The sequence below is a fragment of the Cupressus sempervirens genome, chromosome 3, assembly GCF_028749045.1.
Source record: "Cupressus sempervirens isolate cs-2001-9-10 chromosome 3, ASM2874904v1, whole genome shotgun sequence".
Lineage (NCBI taxonomy): Eukaryota > Viridiplantae > Streptophyta > Pinopsida > Cupressales > Cupressaceae > Cupressus > Cupressus sempervirens.
In genome coordinates, this window is record NC_143120.1 from 995,742,898 (window position 1) to 995,750,052 (window position 7,155).

The following is a 7,155-nucleotide window of genomic DNA, read 5'->3' on the forward strand; positions in this document are numbered from 1 at the left end:
TTCTATTATTGAAGTCGAAAAATCTATATATTCCTCCTGCAAGCATCAAATTTATTATTATTCAATTATTCAAAACATTTAACCATTATCCAGCATCCAGTTTTCATTTTAATTGAGTTTGAGGATTTTGCCAGCCGAAGAACTCCAAAAGTTTAAATTTGTTATAAAAAAGCCTTGAACCGGGTAGTCAACGTTCAAGGTGAAGGTCTACCCTCCTAAGTGTCACAGAGCTCGAAGTGCAGGGGAATCTAAGCGATTTCCATTTGTTGGCCAAAATATGATTGAGAGATCCTACCGGAGAAGTGGCAGGCTCTTGGATTTCCAATCTATGATTCTGGGAACCAACAGATGGTTTTGACAACAATAAGAACTATGAAGGGAATTCCCTATCCTAATATCATAGACATCTCTTTCAAAATAGACTCCAAAACTTCTTCTCCATCTCTTCTTCTTGATCACTAAGTAGAGGGAGGGCACTAGACTAATCTATCCTGTAGGAATACGAATGATAGTGAAAAGAAGTGTTGAATCTTTGTAGTCTTGCTAAGGCTTGGGACTAAGTGTGGGTAGGTCTGTCATGACCAGCCAAAATTGTACGAAGAGGTCTTGTGCTTCCTTTCACTTGATGCTAAGCATGTGGTACTCTTGGGTTATGAGTGGTACCTTCTTGGCTATGATTCCTCCATCATTGAATTGCTGAAGCAAAACCTTTGTCCTTTGAAGCGTAATATACAACTCATTGAAGCAAAGCATGGCAGACAGAGGCATCAGCTGCCCTGAATAACTAAGAACATCAAAATGCACAAACAAAACCTTTATTTCGCTCATCATAATGGTAGCATCTTGCCTCTGATGAATTGGGGGTTTCAGACACCATATGCGAGAAACACTAAAGCACTCAAAATGGGAGGAATAAAAGCTTTGATTGAGTGTCGCCTCTTTCCCATGCGAAAAATTGATTCCTAAGCCAGTCAATAACTCACAATTATTCAATTCTGTAAATTCAAATACTACGAACCCCTGTTTTCCATAATCAATCCTAATTTCAAATAGGATTTGCACTTGTTGAAATTTTATCTTCACTTTTGTTGATTTTTAATCCCCCCCTACAATCCTTCAATGCTCCCAATAGAGACGCTAACTAAGGGAGAGAAGGGTGTGTCTTCTAGGATCTATAAGAAGTCTCGAGATATGAAGATAAAGAGCTCCTCCATTTGTTGATTGAAATGAAATGAAAGATTTTTAATGACGTTCACAAGACCAACAGTCTAAGGGACCACCATAAGACCCCTTAATTAGTCTTTTGAGATTTCTCTAGGCTATCCCTTTTGTTGTGGATCTACGTAAGTAAGATGGCTCCCTTGAGAAGTATTGGCCCTTTGAAAATATATGTTATGATGTTCACCTTTAAAGTGCCCTTGTGCTAGTTGTGAATATCCTCGTATGCAGTGCAATCTTTCACATAGTGTCACTCTGTTTCTACCAATCCCTCATTACAAAACCTGCAAATTTTGTCCTCCCATTCTTCCTTAGGTACCTTCCATTTGCCAATTTCACATCTCAAATGGTGTGATCCAGGCCTTAGCTGGGCAATTAAAATTTTTGCATTTCCTTTCATCTTGGCTCCTAAATACTCTTTGTCGCCATGCTCACATGTGGAGTTAAATTCTTTTACATAGTAATTTTTTTTTCTTTTTAACTGATTTGTCCACATAGCAGCTCTAATTTTTTTTACCACCCTTTTTTTTATTTCAAAATTGTTTTCCAGGCTCTCTTGGTACTCAATGTTCCATTTGTTGAACCATTTTTCGTTTTGTTTCTTCCATGTCCTCTGATAACGGTCAAGCTCTCTATGAACCACCTTACTAGGCCAGTGATATGCATCTATTTTAGCCACTTTTTTTAGATAGCTCAACAATTGAATAATTCAACCGGGAACATGCCTGCCTTCACCAAAATTATCTTGTAAGGAACTGTTGATTTGATTTTGAGGTTAGTTGTAATGAAGTGCTTTTGAATTCTCTCAATTTGTCGTCATTTGTTGTTTGATACACTTCTCCCCCATACCTCGCTGACATACTGAATAACCAGAATCACCAACAACCCAAAGAGGGTTTTCTTAGTCTTCCAATCCCATAGCTCTATTGTCCTACACCTGTTCTGAAGAAGATAAGATGCCTTCCATCCCCCCTGTATCCTTTTTGATATGCATGTCTCCCAACTTAGCCAGTAATGGAAATCGATCCCCAAATACATGTATTCTTCTACAATCTCTAAAGCTTTACCCTTAAATATGAAAGTAAGTTGTTTTCTTTTCCTCTTGGAAAAGACCATGATCTTGGTCTTAGTTGTGTCGACCTCCATCCCTACCTTTGTGCAAAAGGTTTATAAGTTACTCAAATGTTCCTTCAGCCCATGTGTTGCTTTAGCGATGAGAATAAGATAATCAACATAAAGAAGTAACCTAATCACATAATCAGCCAGTTGAATTCCCGCTCTATTGGCTTTGTTTAGCCATTCCTCCAGCTTGTCAATATAGAGGCCAAACAAGGTAGGAGATAATGGGCACCCCTATTTGACCCCTACATTGCTGCCAAAACATTTTGACATGCCCTCTTTGGTTATGATTTTCGCTTTAACCTGTTCGTAAAGCTTATAAACACTAGCCATGTATTCTATTGGAACCTCTAATTCTTCCATTCTATTCTATAGTTTATCCCTAGGGGCGGTGTTGAAAGCTTTCTTAAAGTCAACAAAGCAACAAAAAGCCTCTTCTCCCTATGTCTCCATCACTTTCTCAATGAGATATCTTAGGGTAATGCAGTGATCAATGGTGGAGTTCTTTGGTTTGAAACCTGCCTAATATGTGGCTCATTTTCCTTCCTTTCCTGCCCATTCGTTGATTGTATGCTCTACCATACTCTCGTAGAGCATGCTTAATAGGGGGTTCACTATGATGGTGTGGTAGTTGGATGGATTATTGACATTGCAGCTTTTATGAAGAGAGATAACCATGCTAGTGGTCCATTTAGTGGGAAAGCATCCTTGTGTGACCTTGTTAAAAATGTTCTTGATGTCCGGGACCAACAAATTTGTCTCCTATTTTAGAGATTCAGCCTATAGCTCATCAATATCCTAAGCTTTTCCACTCGCTAATCTCCTTATCCCTAGCTTAATGTCTTCATCAAAAAATAGTTTAGCCAATCTACTGATTGTGGGAAAAGAAACTTCACCCTCCGGTCTCTCATAAAGAATTTTTGCGTATTTTAGCCATTGGGAATCCGTAATTTTATTTTCAACATGTTTTCTAGCTTGTTGTAACTTCCTCCAAAAGTCTTTAGGATAATGCTTTCCTAACATGATTAACTCCTTCCTTTGGTTAATCACATATTCTTCTTTTTTGGATTTGATCAGTTGTTTATATTCTTTTATGATTGTTTTGTTTTCCTTTCTCCTCTTGTAGTTTCTTTTTGCTGCCTTGCAGTCTTCGTCATACCATGGGTTTAGCCGAAAAGGTGTTTGAGATTCTCTTCTTTATTCTTGTTCTCTTACAAGTCTTTAATTCTCTCTGAATTAGTGGGATCAATGAGTTGTTGTTGATGTGGTCTTTCTTATCATTGTTTACATTGAGATTTGTGATGTCATGGTGCATTTGGATCTTCTATTCAAGAGCAGTGCAAAATACCTCTTTATTTTCCTTGTTTATAAGAATCTTACCCTCTTTGTGTCCTTTTGTATTGCCATCTTGGACCTGATCACTTTTCAGCCTTTTGACTTTCATAGTGTATTTAATAAAGAGGGCCATATGGTCTGAATTTAGCTCCATAGGACATTGTTCAATTCTAAAATCAGCTACCTTGGTGATGGTTGAGTGAGAACATATCATATAGTCCACCACGCCTTGTCCATTATATGTTTTACAAGTGATTCTATTTGATTTTGGCCACATCTTCATGTCATTACACACAACCAACCCGTAGAGGCTACATAGCCCTAAAAGTTCAACCCCAAAGTGAGACACACCAACTTTTTCATCCTGTAAGATCCTTTTACTGATATTGTCATCGTCTTCTTTTAGCCACAAGGGGTTGTTGTCATCTATTAAGTCATTACCTAGCTAAATAGATTGGTAACTTGTAGCACTAGCATTAAAATTTCCTATAAGGATTGTGTTTACAATGTAACTAAAAGAAAGCACATCTTTCTTTAGAGTTGCAAATGGATCTTCATTGTCTAGATTTCTCTTTTTGTAGAATTTAGAGCTTTTTGGTGTAAAATAGCATGTTGCCAACCATGTGGTCTACTCGTCATCCTCGATCTTTAGCCATATAAATTATTTATTTGAATCCTTTTTCTCCACTTTTATGTTTTTGTTCCACGTATCTTTTATCAAGATAGTAATCCCTGCATGCCTCTTTGCTTATCTTTATTTCTTCATTACACATGGAGAATTTATTGTACCCTTCAAAATTTGGAATCCTACACCCTTCATGCTAATGTGTTTTCATGAGACAAATAATGTCTTGCCCATCGATTATGGGCGCTAGCCCTGGTCCTTTTCTCCATGGATAACCTCTACAATTCCAACTCACCATGTTTAGATACTCTTGTGGGGCCCTAAGTTCCTATTTCTAATTCGTTGATTTATCGGCAATCTGTGCTATACCATTTTTCATCCAAGCCCATTTGTCAACAACCCTTTCTAATTTTACTTTCTCCCACTCCTTTCTTCTTGTCGATTAATGGTCAAATCCTCGTCTAAGTATATTTGGGTGTGTTTGAGTAGCCCCCTGTTCTTCATGATTGCACTTGTGTCTTCTATGTTGCTTAAAGTGACTCTCACATGTCTATTTCTCCCCAAATATCCCATACTTCTACCAATCTTGTTTGCTTGTTGAATTTTACCCATCCAATTTAGTTTGTCCCTAAGAAAGTCATGTGTCAAAATTTATGTCTTTTCACATTCCCCATAGTCTTTTAAACCTTTAATAATGATGTTTACAGCCTTTTCTTGTATGTCTTTCTCCTCTCTAATTTGTTTCCTGATTTATTTTTCAATGACTTCCTTTTGTTCCATGGATGGTTTGTTGACCAGTTGTACCCTTGATTTGGCCTCTTTTATTTGCTCTTTTAGTTCATTTTCTCTTAGTACAATGTCTACTAGTGTTGCTTGAACTTCCTCGATTTTTTATGTGGTATCTAATTTTGTCATTTTTCCAAGTTGTTTTCTATTGTTGCTTTCCCTTAATGCAAAGTTTTTTTGAGAGTGATTAACTCTTGCTGACCTCTCTTGGTGTCATCTTAAAGGCTTAAGACATGCTTTTTCAACCATTTGTTCTCCCTATCAAGATCCCAACTAGTCATTGTGACCTCCTACATCTTTTCTCTCTTGTTATCCCTTCTCTTCCAGGACCTCTATCCTTATTTTCATGTCCATTAGGTCGTTCACATACAATTCAGAGGACCAAAGCAAAGGAGAGGAGGGGTTGTAAGATTCTTGTAGGAAACCTGTTTGCCCCATGTTTTATTTTAGGAATCCCTATCATAGGCTCTTGGATTCCCCCTTGTATTGTTGGACCATCTATTGTTTGGTCCTTTGGATCAATTATCAGGGGGGTTTTAGCTATCCTCAGTAGAATCATAATAAGTGTCCTCTTCTGCAGTTATTTTTTCTTCTTTCAAATTTTCCTTTGTTTAAGTATCCCTAGGTATTATTTTTCATTTACAAAGATGAACTTAGTGTTTACATTGTGATGTTCCTCCTATTCTGCCTCTAATAGGTTGTACTGTTGATCTACAATAGCCCATGGTTGTGACCTCATTTGAGCATTGAAAAATGACCACTATGACATCCTAAGGTTGTTCAAATTTTGGTTTAGGTTCTCATATTGTTGTCTGTCATGGTCTTGGGTTTTTGATAAAGGACCCCGTATTCTTAACCTCACTATATTTTGCATTGCTTCTAGAGGAGCTAGAGGTTGAGCAGACCTCAAAATCTCAGCTTCCTTGTTTCCTAGCCCCTCAACTCAAGTGAGTAGGCACAGAGATGAACCCCAACCCCTAACAACAGTGTGAGAGAGTTTGAGGCCTGGTTGGATTCTCTTTGCTTAAGACCCACTTGGACACTGCTCTATCCCTGTCTGAAACACACAAAAAAAAGAAACCTTGTTTGGATGGAGCGCTTGTGCTCTTTGTATTTAGAATGAGTTTATGCTTTGATGTGAAAGAGGAAAGATATGCAGTGTTCGAATTCCAAATAGCTCTTAGACAGAATACAGTGTAAAAGGAAAAAAGAAAGAGGGAGTGTGCAAATCTGACTTGTTTCTACCACCATTCAGAACTCTGATCTCAATCGCTTGAAACCCTAGTTCCCCGTTTTTACTCTGGTTCATCTACAAGCCCTTCGCAAGCTCTCTACAATGCCCTTCATAAGCTCTCTGCAATGCCCTTCACAAGCCCTTCGTGTAGCCCGCTTTGAGCTCTATTGTCTTCTTGCAAATACCTCATTTTAAGCCTACAAAGGCAGCAAGCATGTTGAGTTAGATGAGGCTATCAATGTATAGGCAATGTTGAGTTAGATGAGGTTGATCGATCACTGACAAATAGTATTTATAGTGTATCACAAACATTTTCGGCAACTATTTTAATTTTTCGATATGAGACATCACATTTGTCGTCCAAAGTCTCTCATATAATAGCCTATCAGCTAATGAGAGATTTCCAGCAACTAAGAACCTACTCATGAAATATTCTTTTCAATTAGTTTGAAGTTTCAAACTTTGTGCTGAAATTGAATAATTCTCAAAAATAGGGTTGGTTAACGGTGGAAAAGTGTTACAAAGCATGACTATATAATATATTGTTTAAACTCAATAATTACCTTGTATTTAGAATAATTATTTGATAAAAACATTAAAATTGTGTTAGGATTACATAGATAGAAAATAACAGTTACATGCAAATATAACCATTATCAAAAAGGAATAAAGCACACATAAATGAACAGAAGACATAAAGATTTAACATGTTTCACCCAATCCTGGGTTACATCCACCAAATAGAGAGTCCAATATTATTATCCAATAACTTCAACCTATTACAATCTTCAATCTCCTTTACAACTCAATACGGCTGCAAGAAGTTATATGTTCTCTT